We start from the raw sequence: 22,235 nt of genomic DNA, 5'->3' as shown, positions 1-22,235 counted from the left end.
TTCCTCCAAAGAGGTACAAATTAAAAAGCAGCTCTCATCTCGTGCGCAAGTACTGCATAAAGGTGTTATTAAATGGACCAACGAAGAAAGCAAATAGGGTCGTGAACAGATACAGATGCAAACAGATAACTGGAGATTATTGGCAATAGATTGAAGAAACGCTCATATAATGATCTTGTTACAAGACGAATAAATTTGAAATACACAGTCAGATGCGTGACTGCTCACTCCAGAACCAAACTTGCTATCATAACCTGTACAGAGACTCAATATTTGTGGACATTAACCAAACTGCATCTACAGAGTCAGAGACTGACAAAGGTATTAAAACAGTTTCATTTACATGATCTGATTCATAGGGCATTGGGTAAAATCTCATTCATGTTGAACAGCAGAGATTTGAACAACAGAAGAATGTCAGCAGTTCCTACAAGTAACATGTTCAATGCAACGTTACCCATGTAAACATTACCCATTCATTTTGCATGTGAAATATGATGACAAAGCATGAGGAATGCATTGACACACAATGCCAGAGACTGAATCGATCCCATGGTGACCGTCGGCCCGATGCTGATGAATAACCACACTTGCAATCTCAGTGGGAGACTGCCTATTTCAGAGAATTCTCACACTCTCTTTATGATTAATGTATTATAAATTAGTGCTATAATGATATAATAATTTATAATACACCTGACAAAGGGTAACAGATCATACATGCAGAGCTAGAAACACAAGCAGACATTTAGAAAAGGACAGTGTAACTTAGACCAATACCCATCTTTAATTCAGATTGGCAGCTCATTAGAAAACTCTCTCTCATACAACAAGCAGATGCTGAAAGGAAAGGAATGAAATTGATGCCTGTGGTCATCATGGACTGTTGGACCAAAGGTCTGTTTCGCAGCTGTATGACTCTTTGACAATATTACTACCCTCAAATTCACAAAGCAGAAACCGATCGGAAGAAACTTGCAGTAACACTCCCAAGCCTCATGTGGCATAACGAGGCACTCGTATTCACAGAGTGGAATCTGACAGGGGGAAATAATAATTATATTTCCATATTCACATCACAGAAACTGACTGGAAATGGTTTTCAATTGCACTTCAACATTCACACAGCAGGTAATGACAGGGACAGATTGATCACAATGTCCGTATATGCACGTAGCCAAGAATGATCAGGAGAAATAGTTAACTGTATTCTCGTATTCACGTAGAGGAAACTGAGTTACAAATTCATAGCTACATTTATATATTCACATCACAGAAACTGATAGTTGCAGATGAATAACTACATTCTCAGGTTCCCAGAGCAGACATGGACAGGTACGGATTGAAATTTGCACTCAAATATTCACGTTGCATGTTCACACATCATTATCAATAGATTAATAAGAAAACTCACATCTAAATAGCAGAAACAGATACTGATTGCTGTGTGAAGATGCAGTTGTATTTTTCAATCAGTCCCTGCCAGTTTTCACAATGTGGATGTGTGATTTTAGTTATGAATCGATACCTGTCAGTAAATGCCACGTGAATGTGTGAGGGTAGTGTAATGCATGTTAACTACATGGATTTTAGTAAGACATTTGATAAAGTACCATGCTGCAGATGAATCAGAAATAGAAAGGCTCATGGGATACAGAGCAATGTGTTAAATTGGAAGCAAAGTTGGCTCAGCAACAGGAATCAAATGGCCAATGGCTGCCCTTGTAAATGGAAAGCTGTTTCAGGTGGTGTTTCGCACAGCTCAGTGTTGGGACCGCTGCTGTTTGTTTTATATGGTAACAACTTGGACTTGAACGTGTGGGTTATGATTGGGAAATTTTCAGCCAACACAAAAATTTATCAGTGTACTGGTAGTGCAGAGGATAGCTGTCAGCTCCAAAATGATAGAGAAGGTTTAGTGGAAGGGGCAGATGAGTGGCACATGGAGTTCAACTCTGATAAATGTGAGGTAATGCATTTCAAGAGGTGAAAGGACATGAAATGGGAATACATGAGGTGGTGTGGAAATTGTAGATAAAGTGAGTGACCTTGGTGCGCAAGTGTACTGGAGTGTGACAATAGCAGTACAGGTGGATAAGGTTGTTAAACTAGGTATGTAGAATGCTGTCTTTGACAGAGGTATGAAGCACGCAAGTAGGGCCAGAACGATGAAACTATATAAGACACTGGTGAGGCTGGAACTGATGTATTGTGCGCTGCTATGGTCACCACATTACAGCAAGATGTTATTGCTCTGGGTATATTGCAGAGAAGATTTACTGGAATGTTGCCAGGGCTGGAGAGTTGTAGCTATGAGGAATAATTGTAGAGGTTGGAGCTGTATTATTTTGAACAGTGAAAGCTGGGAGTGCCATGTTTGAGGCAATTGGGATGGGTAGAGATAGAGTCAACGGGGGAATCTGTTTCCCTTGGCATAGAGTTTAAAACCATTGGGAGTAGATTAAGTGAAGTGGCAGGACAATGAGAAATGATGGGAGAAAAACCATTTTTATGAGAGGGTGTTTATCTCAAATACGCTGCCTGAGTTGCTGATAGCAGAGATTCTCAACTCTTGTAAGAACATACCTGGTCCTCCACATTAACTCTGTAAGCTGCAGGGCTATGGGATGTATGCAAGAAGATCAGATTAGGATGGCCATTTTGGGGTGTTTGGGTCAGCATGGATATGATGAGCCAAATGGCCACCTTCTGTGCTGTATAATTTAAATTGATCAATAGTTCCTTGTCATTCTGTCCCTGCCAGCCTCTGCTGAGTAATACATGAGTAATTACCAAAGACTTCGAGGGACACATTGATAACTACAGTCACTCATTCACCAAGTAGGAACTAACATGAATAGATCAATAACTAATCTCACATCCACTGACAAGCTTCCACTGGGTAGTTCCAACCATGGAGCTGTACTGGTATCATTTACTTTCAAATGATGTTGAAATTTTTAGAAATGATCAGACAAGGAGCAGCTTCGGGCAAGATTGGACCAAGATGCATAGTTATTTCAGAATTCCTAGTGATATTAAAATATCCAAATGATTATTAACTAAATGTTGTGTCAATCAGTTAAACATTGTCAAACCCAACTGATGCTGGTTTACACAAACTATCTCTTCTGTCTGCCTGCAGAAAAACACTTGAAGGACCAAGACAAAGTAAGATTTCTTCAGTACAATGGCAAGTGTGACCAGATCCTTCTGACAAACAGCAGGTATGTTCCCACTGTCAGAACAGAAAACATCCTTTCCACAGTCACAGAGCAGATTGAGTCAGACACACAGTGAGCTTAATTTCCAACAGATATGTTCAAACGAACAGTAGATCAACGTTGAGGAAATGAAACTTTATTTTTCTTATCTCTCCATTCCAAATGCACAGTTCCAACAAATTTCAGCATTCATCACCCATTGACTTTTACACCATTTTGAAGATGGATAGACTGAAATTATACACTCAGTATCTGAATGAAATCCACGTAAAATTACTCTCATAGCAACTATCACATAATGAGTCACACCTCCACCGATAATATTCCTGGCTGCTGACAATTAAGCCACTTTTATAAGTAGAAAATGACCGGTATGGATTGATACCTAACCTCACTCATTTGTATTGCAAATGCTTACAAAAAAAAATGATGAGACTCACATGTTGACATTGCAGAAACAGACAGCTAAAGATTAATGAAGATATTCACACATTCACATCATAGCAACTGGTATGCACACGTTCGTAAACGACACTCACATTCACATAGCAAACTGACAGCAACTGAACGGTAGCTACTTTCACATATCCACACAGCAGAAACTGGCAGCTACATATTGATGACAACTCCCAATTTCATAGACCACAAAGTGACAGGTACAGATTTGTAACTGCAATCACATATCCACAGATTAAAAAAATACTGACTGTTACAGTTTGATGACTATACTCAAATATTCACAACGTATATTCCCACAGGTACACATTGATAACTTTACTGGCAAATTATGAGGTACTGACAGGTACAGGTGCTCGACATGCACATATCCATACATAAGAAATTGATAGGAACTGATTGACGATAACCTTAGAGATAGCAAGAGCTGCAGATACTGGAGTCAGCCTTCCCAGTTTTACAAAGCATTAGCTGACAGGTACGGTTTGGTAACTACTCTCATATTCACAGAGTAGAAGCCGACAGGCTGTTATTGATAGCTGCACACATGGTCACCAAGCAGAAACTCAGAGATTGATAACAGTGACATTGAAATTGCAGAAACTGGTGGCTACCCATTGATAACTGCTGTCACACTTGCATTGCAGGAACCGTTGGGGTCAGATTAATAACCATGCTGTTGTTGAATTGCTTGACAAGCTTGTTGTTGCTTGTTTACAGACATTTTGTCACCATACGACATAATACCTTCAGTGCACCTCTGGTGATGCATTGCTGTTGTGTCCTGCTGGATATTTATGCGCCGCAGTTTGCTGGGGTGGCTGACATCACTTCCGGATTTGTTTCTCAGTGGTTGGTATATGGGATCCTGCTCTATGCATTTGCTAATGGCATTCCAGTTTGAATATCAGGCCTCCAGGAATTCTCATGCATGTCTTTGGTTGACTTGTCCTCAGATGACTATGTTGTCCCAGTCAAATCGGTGTCCCACTTCGTCCATGTGTATTGAGATGAGTGATAGTTGGCCATGTCTCTTGGTAGCTAGATGGTGTTTACGAATTGTGATGTCTAGCTTCCTACTAGTTTGGCCTTTGTAATGTTTTTGGCATCTGTCCACGATATCTCGCAAATAAGGTTGGTTCTGTCAGTTGTGGTTGTTGGATCGGGGTAATATGGTGGTCATTTCTGATATGTTTTTCATGTATGGTGTCTCTGGAAGTGTTGTGTTATCCATTTGTCGTCTGTTGTGCAGGTGTCGAAGGACTGTGCTTTTCAGGTAACCCCGTCATTTCTGTAGACAATGAAATGGTGTTATTCCTCGGCTTTACGCAGCTGTGGTTGCTGCAGTGTGTTATGGCTCACTTGAACAGTGTTTTGATGCAGCTCCATTAGTGGGGATTGGGGTGATTGCTGTTGTAGTTGAGTACCTGATCAGTATGTATTAAAAACTGTCATAACTGCACTGTCAAGACTCTTGTAACTGAAACTGACAGATACAGGTTGATAACTAAACATTCACACTGCAAAACAGTGTCATGGATAGACTGATAATTTCAGACACATATTCACTGAGTAGAAACTGACTGAAAGAGAATGACATCTTTCCTCAGGTACCCAGAGAGCAGAAACTGACAGGAACAGGTTGATGACAACACTGACATGTATAGGGTGATCCCTACACTCTCTCATTCCAATTGCATTAACTGAGTGGTACAGATTGATTCCTGCACTCTCACATTCACACAATAGAAAGTGGCAGAGACAGACAGATAACTGCATTCATTCACGCAGCACAAACTGTGAGGACGAGGTTGACAACTACACTCTCACATTCACTGAGCAGAAACTGACAGGTACAAAGTAAATCTGCCCTCAAACATTCACAAATCAGAAACTGAAAGGCCCATATATACACCCTAACTCTCTGTTTCACACAGCTTAAATGGACAAAATAAAAATGGAAAGAACTGTGGATGCTCCCCCTGCTGTGGCCGAGAATGACCTTATACCCTCACCCTGCCCCCGCAATAACTGCCAAAAGAGAATCCCCCCTCGTCCTCACATACCACCCCACCAACGTCTGCATACAATACATCATCCACCGACGCTTCTGCCATCTACGATTCAACCCCACCACCAAAGACATTTTCCCTTCCCCACCCTTGTCTGCCTTCCGGAGAGACCACTCTCTCCGTGACTCCCTTGTTCGCTCCACACTCCCCTCCAACCCCACCACACCTGGTGCTTTCCCCTGCAACCGCAGGAAGTGCTACACTTGCCCCCACACATCCTCCCTCACCCTCATCCCAGGCCCCAAGATGACCTTCCACATCAAGCAGATGTTCACCTGCCCTTCCGCCAATGTGGTATACTGCATCCGCTATACCCGTTGTGGCTTTTTCTACATTGGGGAAACCAAGCGGAGGCTTGGGGGCCGCTTTGCAGAACACCTACACTCGGTTTGCCATAAACAACTGGACCTCCCAGTCGCAAACCATTTCAACTCCCCATCCCAATCCTGAGACAACATGTCCATCCTGGGCATCCTGCAGTGTCATAACGATGCGTAGGTTCAGGAACAGCAACTCATACTCCGCTTGGGAACCCTGCAGCCTAATGGTTTCGATGTGGATTTCACCAGCTGCAAAATCTCCCCTCCCCCCGACTACATCCCAAACCAGCCCAGCTCATCCCCGCCTGCCGAACCTGTTCTTCCTCTCACCTATCCCCTCCTCCCACCTCAAGCCGCACCTCCATTTCCTACCTCCTAACCTCATCCCGCCCCCTTGACATGTCCGTCCTCCTCAAACTGACCTATCCCCTCCCTACCACCCCACCCATACTCTCCTCTCCACCTATCTTTTCCTCTGTCCATCTTCAGTCCACCTCCCCCTCTCTCCCTATCTCTTTCAGAATCCTCTCCCTCTCCCCCTTTTTCTGATGAAGGGTCTAGGCCCGAGATGTCAGCTTTCATGCTCCTAAGATGCTGCTTGGCCTGCTGTGTTCATCCAGCCCCACACCTTGTTATTTGCGGATGCTGTAAATCGGGAACAAAAACCAAGGTGCTGGAAAAGCTCAGCAGGTCTGGCAGCATCTGTGAGGGAGAAAATAGAGTTAACATTTCAGGTCCAGTGTACAGATCGATAACTAAACTCACATCTTCACATTGAGGAATCTTTGAGCAAGAGACTGATAATTACAGTCATACATTCACAGAACAGGAACTCACAGGCATAGATTGATAACTGAACTCATATTTTAACATAGCAGAAACTGACTGGCATAGATTGGAAACTGCATTCACATTATCTTGTCAGCTGCATCTAACATGTACAGATAGATAACTACACTCATACATTCACACTGTAAATACTGACAATGACAAACAGATAGCTTCAATCCCACCTATTGCATAGCAGAAACTGTCAGGAACAGATTGATAACTGCACTCAAATGTTGACACATCAGAAGCTGACAGGCACTGTTTAATGTCCAAACTCTCATAATTACACACCAGAAAATGGCAGGTATAAATTGACAACCACACTCTCGCATCCACAGTCACAGAAACTGACAGGGAAAGAACTGATAAAAGCATTCAGACATTCACATTGCAGACCCTGGCAGAAATAGAGTGACAACTAAATTCTCTCATTCTTATAACAGAAACTGTCATGGATAGACTTAAAATTTATTCATCAAGCAGAACCTGACAGATACAGGGTGATAACTGCTGCCAAACATTCGCAGAGCACATAAGAAAATAAACAGATTGATAACTAAACACCCATTTTCACGTGACAGGAGACTGATGGGGAAAAATTAGTACATACACTCATACATTGAAGTGGCAAAGACAGATATGGACAGAATGATAACTACAATTACGCGTTCATGCAGCAGAATCTTTCAGGAATGTGCTGATAATTGTACAAACAAACTGACTTAGGAGAAACTGACAGTCACAGATTTAAAACCACACTCTCGTTTTCACAAACTAGAAAAACTGGCAGGTACTGCGTGACACCTGAACTCAAATAGTCACAGAACAAAGTCTGCCAGGTACAGTGTGATAACTACATTCTCACATCTGCCTAACAGAAACTAAACTCACGTATTGACAGAGCAGAAATTGGCAGGTCCAGAGTACTGCCTGCACTCTTACATTGATACCACCGAATGGACATTTAGGTACGAGTAACAACACTCATGCATTTTCTTGGAGAAACTGTCAGGCATGGATTGAGAACTACACCCACACATTCACAGAGCACAGATTGAAAGGAACAGACTAATAATGTCACACTTTCAGACAACAGAAATGATAGAGGCAGATGAGCTGAAATATCAAGGGACATTGAGTATCTGGTCAGGAAAGGGAAGAAGGCATACATTGGGTTTAAACTATCAGGTTCAAGTGAATCTCTAGATAGCTATAAAGAGTGGAGAAGCACACATCAGAGGGAAATCAGAAGAGCAAAAGATGGCATGAAATGGATCTGGCAGAAAAGGTTATAGAGGCTCCATGGCTATATTAAGACTAAAAGGTTGGCTGGGGAGAGGAGGTCCCCTTAAAGATCAGGTTGGTAGTCCATGTGTAAAGCCACTGCAGAAGGGGAGGATTTTTAATGAATATTTCTCCTCAGTGTTTGCTGAGGAGAGAATCATGGATACTGAGGAAATAAGGGAAGGAAGTGGTGATATTTTATACCGCACATATATGACCAGAGAGTGAGTGTTTGCAGCCTTAGATCATATTTAAGATGGATGAATTCCCAAGGCCTGATAAAGTCCATCTGCAGATTTTGTGGGAAGCTCGGAAAGAAATTGCAGAGGCCCTTCCCTTGCTGAGATTTTAGCCTCATTTTAAGCCACTGGTGAAGTTCTGGATACTGGAGGGTGGCTAATGTTTTCCATTGTTTAAGAGATGGAGCTAAGACAAGCCAGGGAACTTCCAGCCAGTGAGCCTAACATCAGCAGTAAGCAAGTTATTGGAGAGGATACCGAGTGACAGGATCAATGGACATAGTCAAGGTATGATTACGGATAGTCATCATGGATTTGTGTGCGGGAAGGCACATCTGACAAATCTTTGAGCTTTTCAAAGAGGGAACCAAGTGGAGGGCAGTGGATGTACTCTGTATTGGCTTTAGTAAGGCCTTTGACAAGGTCCTGCACGGCAGAGCCCCTCTCACCGCCAGCCAAGCAATGTCCTTGTGCTTGTTTGAAAGTTCTGGTGATGAGGCATTCTGCCAAATGACTTTGGCAGCCTGCGTGGGCAACCACACGACAGGATCCACCTTCTTCTTATCCCGAACGGTCTCAAGGATATTACATGCTGACCACTGCCTGGCGGCCTTTTGGTCAAAGGTGTTTCCTTTCAAAAATCTCTCCACGAAGGACAAGTGGTACGGGACGGTCCAACTGCTCGGAGCGTTCTGCGGCAACAAGGCCAGGCCCATCCTTCGCAACACCGGGGACAGGTAGAACCTCGGTATACAGTGACACTTGGTGTTTGCGTACTGAGGATCTACGCATTGCTTGATGCAGCCACACACAAAGGTAGCCATCAGGGCGAGGGTGGCGTTCGGTACACCCTTTCCCCTGTTTTCCAGGTCTTTGTACATGGTGTCCCTGCGGACCTGGTCCATCCATCCTCGACCCCCAAATGAAGTGGAAGATGGCCCGGGTGACCGCAGCAGCGCTGGTCCAGAGAATAGGCCAGGCCTGCGCCACATACAACAGTACCGAAAGCCCCTCGCACCTGACAAACAAGTTCTTACCCATGATGGAGCGGGACCGGAGCGTCCACCTGTCCAGCTTCTGCTTCAGTTTGGTGACATGCTCTTCCCAAATCTTCGTGCACACCCCACCTCCACCGAACCAAACACCTAGCACCTTCAAGTAGTCTGTCCTGATGGTGAAGGGGACGAAGGAGCAGTCGTCCCAGTTCCCGAAGAACATGACCTCGCTCCTACCCCTATTGACTTTGGCACCCAAGGCCAGTTCAAACTGGCCGCAGATGTCCAACAGCCTACTCACCGACCGACGATCGGTGCAGAAGACGGAGACGTCGTCCATGTACAGGGAGGTCTTGACCTGAAGGCCTCTGCTGCCTGGGATAGTCACGCCCTTGAGGCTCATGTCCTCCCTGATGTTGCGGCGAAGGGCACCATACTGCACATGACAAAGGCAGAAGAGAGCGGGCAGCCCTGCCTGACTCCAGATCTGACGGGAAAACTGTCCGATTCCCACCCATTGATCAAGACTGCGCTAACAATGTTGGTGTTGAGCAGCCGGATGCAATTGTGGATGCCCTCCCCAAACCCCAATTTGGAGAGGACGTCCCTCATGTAAGCATGAGAGACCCTTTCGAAGGCCTTCTCCTGGTCCAGGCTGACGAGGCAGGTGTCCACCCTCCTGTCCTGCACGTAGGCGATCGTATCCCTGATGAGCGCGAGGCTCTCAGCGATCTTCCTGCCCGGCACAGCACAGGTTTGGTCAGGGTGAATCACCGAGTCCAGGACAGACCTGACCCGTTGGCTATGACCTTGGCCAGGATTTTGTAGTCCACGTTCAATAATGAAATGGGACGCCGATTCTTAATTTCTCCCCTCTCCCCCTTCCTCTTGTAAATGAGGGTGATGATGCCCTTCCTCATGGACTTGCACATTTCCCCTGCCCGAGGCGCACTATCGTACATCTCCAGCAGGTCCTGGCCGACCAGGTCCCACAGAGCAGAATACAGCTCGACCAGTAAGCCGTTGCTCCCAGGAGTCTTATTCCTCTCCAAGGACTTGAGGACTCTGGTCAGCTCGTCCAGGGATATTGGCCGGTCCAGCCACTCCCTTGTGCCGTTGTCCAAGATCTTCGTGATAGATGACAGGAACAACTCAGAGGCCGTGCTGTCCATGGGCTTCGCATCATACAGTCTGGCGTAGAAGGATCTGCTGATCCTCAAAATGTTGGGACAAGACGACGTCACCAAGCCATCATCCTCCTTCAGCCGGCGAAGCACAGAGCTCTCTTTGTGCACCTTTTGAAAGAAGAAACGCGAGCACATCTCATCCTGCTCCACGGAGCAGACCCTGGACCGGAAATTATCCTGGAGGCCTCCGCGGCGAAGAGCGAGACTTGCTGGCCCCTCACCTCGCGGATGTCCTCTGTGACATCGACCCCCATCGACTGCAGAAGGAGCAAGCTCTGCATCCTTTTCTGGCATCGCTACAGCTTGCCCCGCCTCTCTCTCGCCTTCCGGACACCCTTGAGGACAAAGAACCTCTTGATGTTCTCCTTCACCGTCTCCCACCAGTTGCCCAGAGACTCAAAGAGGGGTTTCACGGTTCTCTAACCAGCGTATTCCTCGACGTTCTCTGGGGTCAGTGTCGTGTTGAGCTTCCACGTCCCCTTGCCGGCCTGCTGGTCATCCTATAAGTGACAGTCGGCAAGCAGTAGGCAGTGGTCAGAGAGGAACACCGGCTCAACACCGGTGGACCTGAGCGAGAACGCCCGTGACAGAAACAGGAATTCTATCCTTGATTGGATAGACCCGTCTGGCCACGACCCGGTGTATCTCCGCTGCGCTCCGTCTGCAGGGGTGCTGAAGATGTCGAGCAGCTTGGTGTCCTTCACCGTGCCCGTTAGGAATCTGGATGTGACGTCCAGTTGACTCCCCCCACCCGCAGTCCCCACGCTGGATTTTCCATCTGCATCGATGATGCAGTTGAAGTCTCTGCCTAGGATGACCGGCCTGGACGTAGCCAGCAGGGGTGGAAGCCGTTGCAGGACGGCCAACTGCTCACTCTGTACCACTGAGTCATACACGTCGATCATCCTCAGCGGAGCGTTCCTGGAGGTGATATCAGCCACTCGGAGGTGCCCCCCACCCCACCCCACCCCACCCCACCCCACCCCCACCACCTCCTGAAGTATAGAGATGGTGAAGTTGCGTCCCTGCAGCAGCATAGCCAGGCCCGAGGATCAACAGTCGTTACCCCTGGCCAGATTGAAGGCCCACAGGTCCAGGCGCCCGACCATTTCCAGTACCTGCTGAGGTGCGGTATCCCACACTCCTTCAGAAACAGGAGGTCTGCCTTGACTGTGGTCAGGTAGGCCAACGTGGATACACATCTTGCGGTGGATTTGACGCTGCGCACATTAATGTTCGCAACTCGTACCCCCATTGTGGGCAGTGACCACAGTACCCTCCCCAAGTCCAAGGTCCAGCAAGCCATCTGTCCTTTCATGCCCGTTGCCCGGGCGAACTGCTGGACGCTCTCTGGGCTCAGGAAACTGTCCGTGCTGCCTTCCGGGTGGCGTCCCCCTGTCTGGGGTACAGAGGCAGGGGAGTCTGGCTCTGGGTCAGGCTGGTGACACGCTGTTTCCTGCTTCCCACCTTAAGGTTCCAGTGGGGGCCTCCAGGGCCCCATTGGCGCGTGGCTGGGTGTCGGAGGGAGCCTCAGGATGCCTCCCGTTACCAGGAATCGGGGTGCTGCTTTCCTTCTCCCTTGATCTTTAGCGTCTGCTTTGGGCGGGCCTCCTCCGAATCCCCCTCGTCAGAAGAGTTCTTATAGTCCGCCTGTAGTTGCCTCTTTCCGCCTGATGTTTGCAGTGCCGGGGCCCTCGCCAACCCTTCCTCCTCGCCTGGGCACACTCCCCTGGGTCACCTGTCACCTCCTCCATTGACTCCGGGTTGTTGCGGGGGAGCTGAGCCTGCAGGGGCGCTTTGCTGGCCTCTGGTCCATCCTGCAGGGCTGGGCCCTCCTGCACGGCCTGGCCCCCCTGCACATTAGGGGGGTCCTTGCAGGGCCCTGGTGCCTTCCTCTCCTCCGGGGTGGCTTGCCCCGCATCGCCCCTGCCGGCGACCTGGGTGCAGGTGCCCACATCCACTGTGGGCATGCCCTATAGAGGTGGCCCGCTTCCCCACAAAGGTTGCAACTTTTTTTCTTGTGGGCAATCCTTTGCAAGGTGTCCCTCCTCCCTGCAGTTCCTGCAGATGGTGGCTTTGCAGTCGGCCACCACGTGACCTGACCTACCACAGGCATGGCAGACTTTAGGTTGCCCTGCGTATGTCAGGTAGCCCTTGCTCCTGCCGATCGCGAAGCTGGACAGTGGGTGTACGATGTTCCCGTCCACGCCCGTCCTCAGCGTCACCTTGACCTGCCTCTTACTGGTCCAGATGCCAAAGGGGCCCATGATGTCAGTTCGGTCCCCTTCCACCTTCACGTACCTTCCAAGGAAGGTCAGGACATCAACTGCTGGCACATGCGGGTTGTACGTGTGTACAGTCACCATACGGCTCCTCTGCGCCGGCATCACGAACAGCGGGACAGCAGTCAGCACAGAGAGGGGGCCCTCACCTCCATTCTCCTTGAAAACCTCCAGGAAGGGCTCACAAAGCTTGGCACTCCTGAAGGTTACATCGTAGAACCCTCCTCCGGGGAAATCCTGCAGGCAGTAAATGTCCGCAGCAGCAAACCCACAACAGTGCAACAGGACCCTCTTCATGAAGAAGGTGCGGCCCACAGGTGCACCTTCATCCACCTTCTTCACAGAAACGCGGATGATGTTCCGGACCCCCTGACCTGGGGCACAAGCACTTGCCACAGCCATCGTTGCAGGTTGGCTGCTCCCTGAACCAGCGTTAGGCTGAAGCCAGCATTAAGATCCACCGGTTGCAAGGGTGCACAGCCAACGAGACGTCTTCCTCCCACCTCCAACACAGTGCTCTCCTCCTCTCCGTCCACAAGAGAGTGGGTCTTTATTTTGCCCTGGATGTAAGCTGGTTCACTGAGCGGGAAGGTTCGTTCCCAGATGTTTTGTCACCATTCTAGGTAACATCATCAGTGAGCCTCCGGTGAAGCACTGAAAATGAAAATGAACTGACATAAAGCTAGTATAGCTGCTGGATTGCCATATCAGGTGTGAAACTGGCTGAAGTCTGATCAACGACAATAGGGACGGCAACTTTAAAGTTTCACCGCTCTCACCCGCAGGAACGTTACGTGAGTTTTTATAAATATTGCAGGATGCACTTGCAATATGAAAATGAACCGGAAAGCAAAGTACTTGGCTAATGGTAAGATGCTTAGTAGTGTAGATGAGCAGAGAGATCTCGGTGTCCATATACACAGATCGTTGAAATTTCATTTGGAAAGCCTCTTATGGACAGCTGAGAGCCTCCTTTACAGTGTTCTGCAAAAATCAGACGAAGTCTCAGTGGCGTTTTGAAAATTTAATCGTTGAAAGTTGCCACCCAGGTTGACAGGGCTGTTAAGAAGGCATACAGTGTTTTAGCTTTTATTAATAGAGGGATCGAGTTTCGGAACCAAGAGGTTATGGTGAAGCTGTACAAAACTCTGGTGCGGCCGCACTTGGAGTATTGTGTACAGTTCTGGTCACCGCATTATAAGAAGGGTGTGGAAGCTTTGGAAAGGGTGCAGAGCAGATTTACTGGGATGTTGCCTGGTATGGAGGGAAGGTCTTACGATGAATGGCTGAGGGACTTGAGGCTGTTTTCATTAGAGAGAAGAAGGTTGAGAGGTGACTCAATTGAAACATATAAAATAATCAGAGGATTAGATAGAGTGGACAGGGAGAGCCTTTTTCCTAAGATGGTGACGGCGAGCACGAGGGGGCATCGTTTTAAATTGAGGGGTGAAAGATACAGGACAGATGTCAGAGGTAGTTTCTTTACTCAGTAGTAAGGGAATGGAACGCTTTGCCTGCAACGGTAGTAGATTCTCCAGCTTTAGGTACATTTAAGTCGTCTTTGGATAAGCATATGGACGTACATGGAATAGCGTAGGTTAGATGGGCTTCAGATCGGTATGACAGGTCGGCACAAAATCGAGGGCCGAAGGGCCTGTACTGTGCTGTTATGTTGTATGTTCTAATTAAATTCGGTGAAAAATTAAATTATTCATTCCTCTTTGTAAAACTTAGTTTTTTTTTCCTATTTCGTACACCTTGTAGGGTTTTGTCCCTGTGGGTAACGACCCCTAACTCTCTCCCGTGGTAACCAAAACGAATGACCCCGTATTTGAGACATACGAACAGAATTATCGTGCGATTTGTGTTTTGTTTCAATTTCCAAATCTCTACGTGAATTTATTTTCAGAATGCAGTCTGTGGGGCTCCCCGTTGTCGGGTAGAGTCTTTCAAAATGAACCGAGATTAACAGGGAAGTCTGATCTCACACAATAATCACAAAATTTTCGGAAGACGCTGATGTTTTGAATGAGAACGAGAGAGGTTATGTCAAGGATCAATTTGTAATTGAAAGGAAATTAAATCATACGCATTCATGTAAAACGTCTTCCTCGTATTGCCCATATTGGCGGGCTTTTCAAATCGGAAAGAAAACGGTTGATGATTTGGCGCCGGTATTTTCCTACGGTTTCCACGCAGAGGAATTTTGTTTTATTTTCAAATCTCCCCGGGCTTTGCAGAAAACAATAAATGAGGCTTTCTGCTGTCGGTGGGAAAATTTCAAAGTGAGCCGAGATGAAAGCAGAACAGCTGGCGGACTGGCATCGCAAAAGTAGAAATATTGTTGATCTTGTGCAATAGGGAGCGCGATTGTAAAATATTGTTTAAAGAAGTATTGCGGTCAACGAGAAAGAAACAGCTGTGTGATACTTTTATCAATGTATCCGGGTGCTGATGTGAAATAAAATGCATCTGCTCAGAGTAACTTTCGGCGGGCTCTTTTTCTGCCATCTGTTTATTCTTAAGGATCAGGGTAAAAAGCAAAATCATAATCACATCGATTCACTTAGGCCTGGGAATCAGAGAGAGATTGTGTGAAGTATACAGGCGTATTCTAAAAGTAAATGATCTCAAGTATGAACGCATTCTTCTTTGTAAAACTTCTTCCCGTTTTGAAACTATTGGCGAGCTTTTCAAGTTTGAAAGAAAGCGGTTGATGATTTGGCGCCGGGATTTTCCGGCCTCCTCCCCGGGCCCTCTCCGGATTGGTGAGGGAAGCAGATATCTGATTGGGCATTGAAACGACATTAGGAGATACTGAACAATGTGACCAATCAGCAATGGCCGCACCCCCATTCCTCCCGAAGGTATAAGAGGGCGGGATGTGGCCGCATTACAGCATTCTTTGTGAAAGTGTTTGAGAGACTGTGGCAATGTCTGGGAGAGGAAAGGGCAGTGGTGGGAAAGTCGTTGGAAGGCGAAGTCTCGGTCCTCCCGGTGTGGGCTGCAGTTCCCGGTGGGCCGTGTTCACAGGCTCCTAAGAAAGGGTAACTATGCTGAGCGTGTGGGTGCCGGAGCGCCGGTCTATCTGGCTGCGGTGCTCGAGTACCTGACGGCTGAAATCCTCGAGCTGGCCGGTAACGCGGCCCGGGACAACAAGAAGACCCGCATCATCCCCAGGCACCTCCAGCTGGCCGTGCGCAACGACGAGGAGCTCAACAAGCTGCTGGGAGGGGTGACCATCGCTCAGGGCGGGGTGCTGCCGAATATCCAGGCCGTGCTGCTGCCCAAGAAATCCGCCGCAGGGGGCGCCACCAAAAAGTGAAGAGACCGTTCTGTAACCTGACAACCCAAAGGCTCTTTTAAGAGCCACGCACAAAGTTAGTGAAAAGCAGCTGGACTGTCACTGGTGGTTAATTTATTTTCATTTTATGTGCAAACACGGTACTGTAAGTGCGCAAAAATATCCGTTTCCTTTTCACCTTATCCCAAATAAAACTCGAACAGCTGCCAGAAGGGAGTAATAAAGTTGGACGTCTTATTGTAGGGACAGCGACTTTAAATAATAACTCAAAGCGGCCTCCCCATCAATACGCTGACAGGGAGTAAAAGACATGCGCTAACTCCCGGCAACAACGGGACCTTTCGAGACGAAACCGATCCTCCTCAGGATCGAATGAATACACTTGTGGGAGATTAGGCAAAATTTCAATTGCACGATCAGCAATATAAAAATCATTTGTATATTTTGGTGGGCTTTTCGAATTGGCCACTGTTTCCCAACATCTTCATTCGTCAACTTCAGTTGCAGCTGGGGAAACGCCAAGGGAAGCAATTGGCACGCAAAGGCGTTTCAATCGGAAATTTATGAAATGTTGGGTACAGTACTGAATTGTGTCATGATTACTGAGCACTTATAAACCTGATTCACAACTCGGGCGAACTATTGGGCCTGTGAGATGCACTAAGTTTCTGTAACAGCGGTGGCATTGAGAATAACATCAATAGCACGCTGTGGGTTTATATTAACTACATTCCATCGTGTCTCATGATTGCTGCTCTCTCTGGCGAGTTTAGTGGCTCTGAAAAGAGCCGTTCTTTTTCTCGGGGTGAATGTGCAGGGACGGGCACGCCCTTTGGGCATGATGGTGACCCGCTTGGCGTGGATGGCACACAGGTTGGTGTCCTCAAACAGCCCCACCAGGTAAGCCTCGCTGGCCTCCTGCAGGGCCATCACGGCCGAGCTCTGGAAGCGCAGGTCGGTCTTGAAGTCCTGAGCGATCTCCCGCACCAGGCGCTGGAACGGCAGTTTGCGGATCAGCAGCTCGGTGGATTTCTGCTGGCGGCGGATCTCCCGCAGAGCCACCGTGCCGGGCCTGTAGCGATGAGGCTTCTTCACTCCGCCCGTGGCCGGAGCGCTCTTGCGGGCCGCTTTGGTCGCCAGCTGCTTGCGGGGAGCTTTCCCTCCAGTGGATTTGCGCGCTGTCTGCTTGGTTCTGGCCATTCCCTGCAACACACACACAGGCTGCTACTCTCAATGCTGATCTTGCTGCGGCGCTGCCTATTTCAGGGGATGGAGATCCCGCCCGCGAGCTGGGATTGGATACAGTCCCGTCCTTCAAACCCCCGCGCAACGGCCACTGAAGGACAAAATGCAGTAAAATGATGGTTGGAGGCTGATTGGTTAACTTGAAATGACATTTGGTTAATTTCAAATCGCCCCCCGATTTCAGCCTGAGCTTAAATAATATTAAAACGTAAAGTCCCATGCGTCTGCGCCTAAGATTATACCTTATGCTTTACCAAAATGTCTTGAGAACCGAACTTGCAGTCATTTCCTGATGTGTCTCGAACGGGCAGGTGGAATGAACACGCCACTAAAACCTCGGCACGGCTACCAGAATCAAAACTGAACGAATTATCATTCCTGGGAGCGTCAATGAAGTCCAAACACTGTAATATGTATCATTAGCGCCTGGGCCCTAAATTACGGACAGAGCAAATTATTATTCATGGCAGGGACAGCTGGTTTTATTACTGATAGACTGGTATTCACAAGAGAATCACAGATTTAGGGTTGAGAAACAGATCAGCCATGGTCGCATGACGGAGCCGGACGCTCCTTCTGTATTTGAGATAACCAGCTGCAGAACAGTGTCGTCTCGAACGGCCGTGAAACCTCTATCTGTAGTGTAGGGATATCTTGATTATAAAACACGTTACTGCAGACAGTATAATTTAACAATCGCGCTCTCTCTCTTGCATCGCGGGACACGAAGTTAATATATTTCCTGAAAGGATTGATACAAGATTAAAAGTCGCTCCCCCAGCCCTATGTGCTGGTTCCCCATCCTCAGGTATCCGCCCTCAATCGGAGTGTTTGGGTGGCTCTGAAAAGAGCCTTTGGGTTCGCTGGAAAAGGGACGAGTTGCTCAGCCGCCGAATCCATACAGAGTGCGGCCCTGGCGTTTCAGAGCGTACACCACATCCATGGCAGTCACCGTCTTGCGCTTGGCGTGCTCAGTGTAGGTCACCGCATCCCTGATCACATTCTCCAGGAAAACCTTCAGCACCCCGCGAGTCTCCTCGCAGATCAAGCCCGAGATGTGCTTGACCCCGCCACGGCGAGCCAGGCACCGGATGGCTGGTTTCGTGATGCCTGGTTGTTATCACGGAGCACTTTGCGGTGCCGCTTCGCTCCGCCTTTTCCCAGGCCTTTACCTCCTTTCCCTCTCCCAGACATCACGCTTCTTCACTCCAATCGCTGCCGAATGAGACCCGAGCTGCCTCACCTTCCTTTTTTTATACAGCCCGCCCCGACCTGACTGAGAAAGAGCTGACAGAGAGTGAGAGGCGGCCCAGGCAGGAAACTGAGTGACAAGCAGTGAAATGTCCAGCTCCGCTTCCAGCTGACACCCGCCCCCAACTGGATCTGGAACTAAACCTTTTCTCCACAAGGGCAGTGAACACAAGGCCCGGCAGAAAACCTGCAGACTCAAGCTTCATGTTCAAAGATGGTAAACAGTGGAAATTTTAAAAGCAAGATAACAAAGTGTGAATCTGGATGAATACAGCAGGCCAAGCAGCATCTCAGGAGCACAAAAGCTGATATCACTGATAAAATTTTAAAAGCAGTTGTGAAACAATTAAACGCCCATGTCCCGGCCTTTCTTTCAGAAGACAGCATGTCAGCTTCCATTTCACAGATAGCAGGAACTGCAGATGCTGTAGAATCCGACAAAGTCAGTTTCCATTGCTCCAGCTGAATCAAACAAAATCATTTCTTGGTCACTATGTTGTGAAGCGGGGTTTCTGCGCCAGTGTTACTCTCTCCCTCAATATGTGAAATAGAAACGGACAGGAACTGAAACTGACTTGTCCACAGCCATCATCACAAAGTGTGGGGCTGGATGAACACAGGAGGCCAAGCAGCATCTTAGGAGCACTAAAGCTGACATTTCAGGCCGAGACCCTTCATCCGGCCATATCACTTTCCACAGCCACGTCACATTCCTCAATGACTGCCTCTGGCTCACACTCACCCCACGTGGATTCCAACTCAAGTTTCATTCCTCATGTTTTGAATCCTCCCAGGAGCATAGATACCTCCATAATGTTCAACATTCCACGGACAGCTGCTCTTGCCACACCCTAAGATCCACCCTCAGTGCCATGTGGTGGCACATGCAGACTCTCAACCTCTCTCTCCTACAGCATCGTAACACACTGGATCAGGGCTGCACCACTCCGCAGTTCCACTTCATCATCCAGCTCATTTGTCTTGCTAACAAGGGACTTTTTTTTCTTTTCCTTTCAGGCAATAAGGCCCACAAGATGCACCAACTCAAAAATACCCATGGCTCTCTGGAACCTACCTCTCCTTCCCGTCCCTCTGACTCTATCCCCTCCCCCAAACTCCCCACCTCCTGCCGGGTATTCACCATCCCTCCTAACCTTCTGCTCTCCGATGCTGAATGTTCTGTACTCAACAAAGGCCTCAGCTTTATCTCTCTGTCCAGTTCTGAGGAAAGGGCACTGAGCCGAATCATTAACTCTTTTTTATCCCTCCATAGATGCTGCCAAACCTGAGTTTTTCCAACAACTTTGTTTTTGTTCACGAACTGCAACTGCACCCAAAGTGATGGTCAGTGAAAATGAGAGGGGGAACCGCACACTGATTCATTGTAGAATGTGTGAGAAGATCTGGGTGTAAATGAAGCTGAGAATGTGTGCTTTGAGTTATTCAAATCAATTAATGTCCATATCTCCACTCAGAACTGGGACAGAGATCCTTTGATCTGGGCCCAGCTCTTTCCTGAGAGATGTCAGTGTCTCTGACAGGAGCCTTTGGGTTCAGGTGGTTACATGCTGCACCGATGGGTTCATTTCTTTGCTGCTTTCTTGGTAACTTCAGTTTTCGGCTTGGCTTTCGCTTCAGTGAGCGTTTCCAATGTTTTCAATTCTATTTGCTCCTCCTGCTCTGACAGTGAACAGTACAAAATCAATCCCAACTGGAGATCTGCTGTTCTCCACTAAACAGAGACACACAGGCAGTGCAGTTTCTCAGCATGGGGGGGATGTAGCTAACCACTGGTCAAGGTGAGTGTGTGCCTGGGCAGACTTTCCGAGGGGAGAAGGAATAGTGACTACCGCACTGTAATACAGGAGGATTGTTCTCAGGGTCAGTGCAACATGTCCAAATCTGTTCACTATCACTTACATTAACCTATACAATACCAGAGAGATTCGGGATTGTAGTGGGGGTTGTAGTGATAGAGCTTGCTGTTAGGGTGGATGGAGGCTATATCAAGTCTGATCAGTGTGTGAGTGTAAAACTGTGTCACAGATTCGTGCAGTAAGGCATCCTTTGACTTGGGCCTCAGCATCATTGTGTCCTCCACTATCAACATCCTGGGAGCTACCATGAAGGACAAATTGTACCGGACTCACCCGATAAATGCATTGGCTACAAGAGCAGGCCCAAGGCGATGGATACTGCAGCAAGTAACTTAACTCCTGATTTCTCAAACCTGTCCAAAATCTCCAACATTCAAGACAGGAATGTAAAGGTTTCCCCTCTGTAGACCCCATTACCTGTATTAGTGCAGCTCCAACTGCACACAGCAAGCAAGGTACTATCCATGAAAAAGCTGCTCCTGTTTAATTGCCACCACATTCACAAACATCCACTCTCTCAAATATAAAATTAGAAAGCACCTTCCAAACCCACAACTACTTCCATCTTGAAAGACAGCAGCAGCAGGTTCATGGGAACTGCACGATCTGCGAGATCTTCTCCAAGACACTCACTATCCTGTCTTGGAAGTATATCGGCCATTCAGTCTGTGTCAATCCATGAAAATCCTGCAATTCCCTTACTAATGGCAATGTGGGCCGACCTACAGCTCAGAGACTGCAATGGTTCAGGAAGGCGGTTCACTACTACCTTCTCACGGGCATTTCAGGAGGGCCAATCAATGCTCAGACCAGTCAGTGATGTCCACAGCTGGCATTTTTTTCTTTGAAATGTCTGCATTATTCTTGCCAAGTAACAAAGACTGTCCAAATTCTCTTAAAACACCCAGTTGTGAAACAATGCATAGACTGGGTAATCAGTTCACAGAACATCTATGTTCTGCTTGCAGAAAAGACCTTGAACTTCCTGCTGCCTGCCACTTTAATGCATCACCCCGTTCCCAGTCCAACATCTCTGTCTCTGTCTTGCTGTAGAGTTCCATTGAAGCTCAACACAAGCTAGAAGAACAACACCTCATCTTCCACTTGGGGACTCTGCAGCCCTCCGGACTCAATATTGAGATCAATAATTTTTGGGCCTAAACTCTACCCCTCACAAGGCCTTGTTACCACATACCCTGCAATTATCCACCACCCACTAATAGTTCCCATTAACTACTGTTCAACGTCCCAGTCTGCTTGTTGTCAACTCTGTCCAAATGCTCTTCTTTCTGTTAGGCTCTATGGCTAAATGATAGCATTTATTCCAAAACTCATCACACTCTCCTTTCTTTTCTGCATATAAACTGACGTTTTCCCAGCCACCATCGATTCTGCGGAAAGGTCACTAGACCCAGAATGTTATTTTTGTTTCTTTTTCCTTCAAAGATGTTGCTATACTTAGAACCCCTCCAGGCCATTTGGCCCAACAAATCTACATCGACCCTCTGAAGAGCATCCTACCCAGTCCTATTCCCCTACCCTTTATTTCTCATGTCTAACCCACCTAACCTAAACATCCCTGGGCACTACAATTTAGCGCAGCCAATCCACCCAGCCTGCACATTTTTGGGCTGCGGGAGGAAACCGGAGCATTTAAAATTATAGATA

The 22,235-nt window shown here is 47.6% G+C and overlaps 1 long non-coding RNA gene and 1 pseudogene across 1 annotated transcript; both read left to right on the top strand.

Moving 5' to 3' along the window:
* The first annotated feature begins 253 nt into the window (after positions 1-253).
* Positions 254-15,291, top strand: LOC132207084 (uncharacterized). The gene is made up of 3 exons (XR_009443320.1): positions 254-321; positions 3,146-3,227; positions 14,800-15,291. It is a non-coding gene; the product is annotated as an uncharacterized LOC132207084 (long non-coding RNA).
* A 532-nt stretch (positions 15,292-15,823) lies between these two features.
* Positions 15,824-22,235, top strand: part of LOC132206968 (histone H2AX-like) — a 234,717-nt pseudogene continuing 228,305 nt past the window's right edge.

The sequence above is a fragment of the Stegostoma tigrinum genome, chromosome 44 (assembly GCF_030684315.1).
Source record: "Stegostoma tigrinum isolate sSteTig4 chromosome 44, sSteTig4.hap1, whole genome shotgun sequence".
Lineage (NCBI taxonomy): Eukaryota > Metazoa > Chordata > Chondrichthyes > Orectolobiformes > Stegostomatidae > Stegostoma > Stegostoma tigrinum.
Note: the sequence above shows the minus strand (reverse complement) of the source record. Positions and strands in the feature narration are given on the sequence as shown.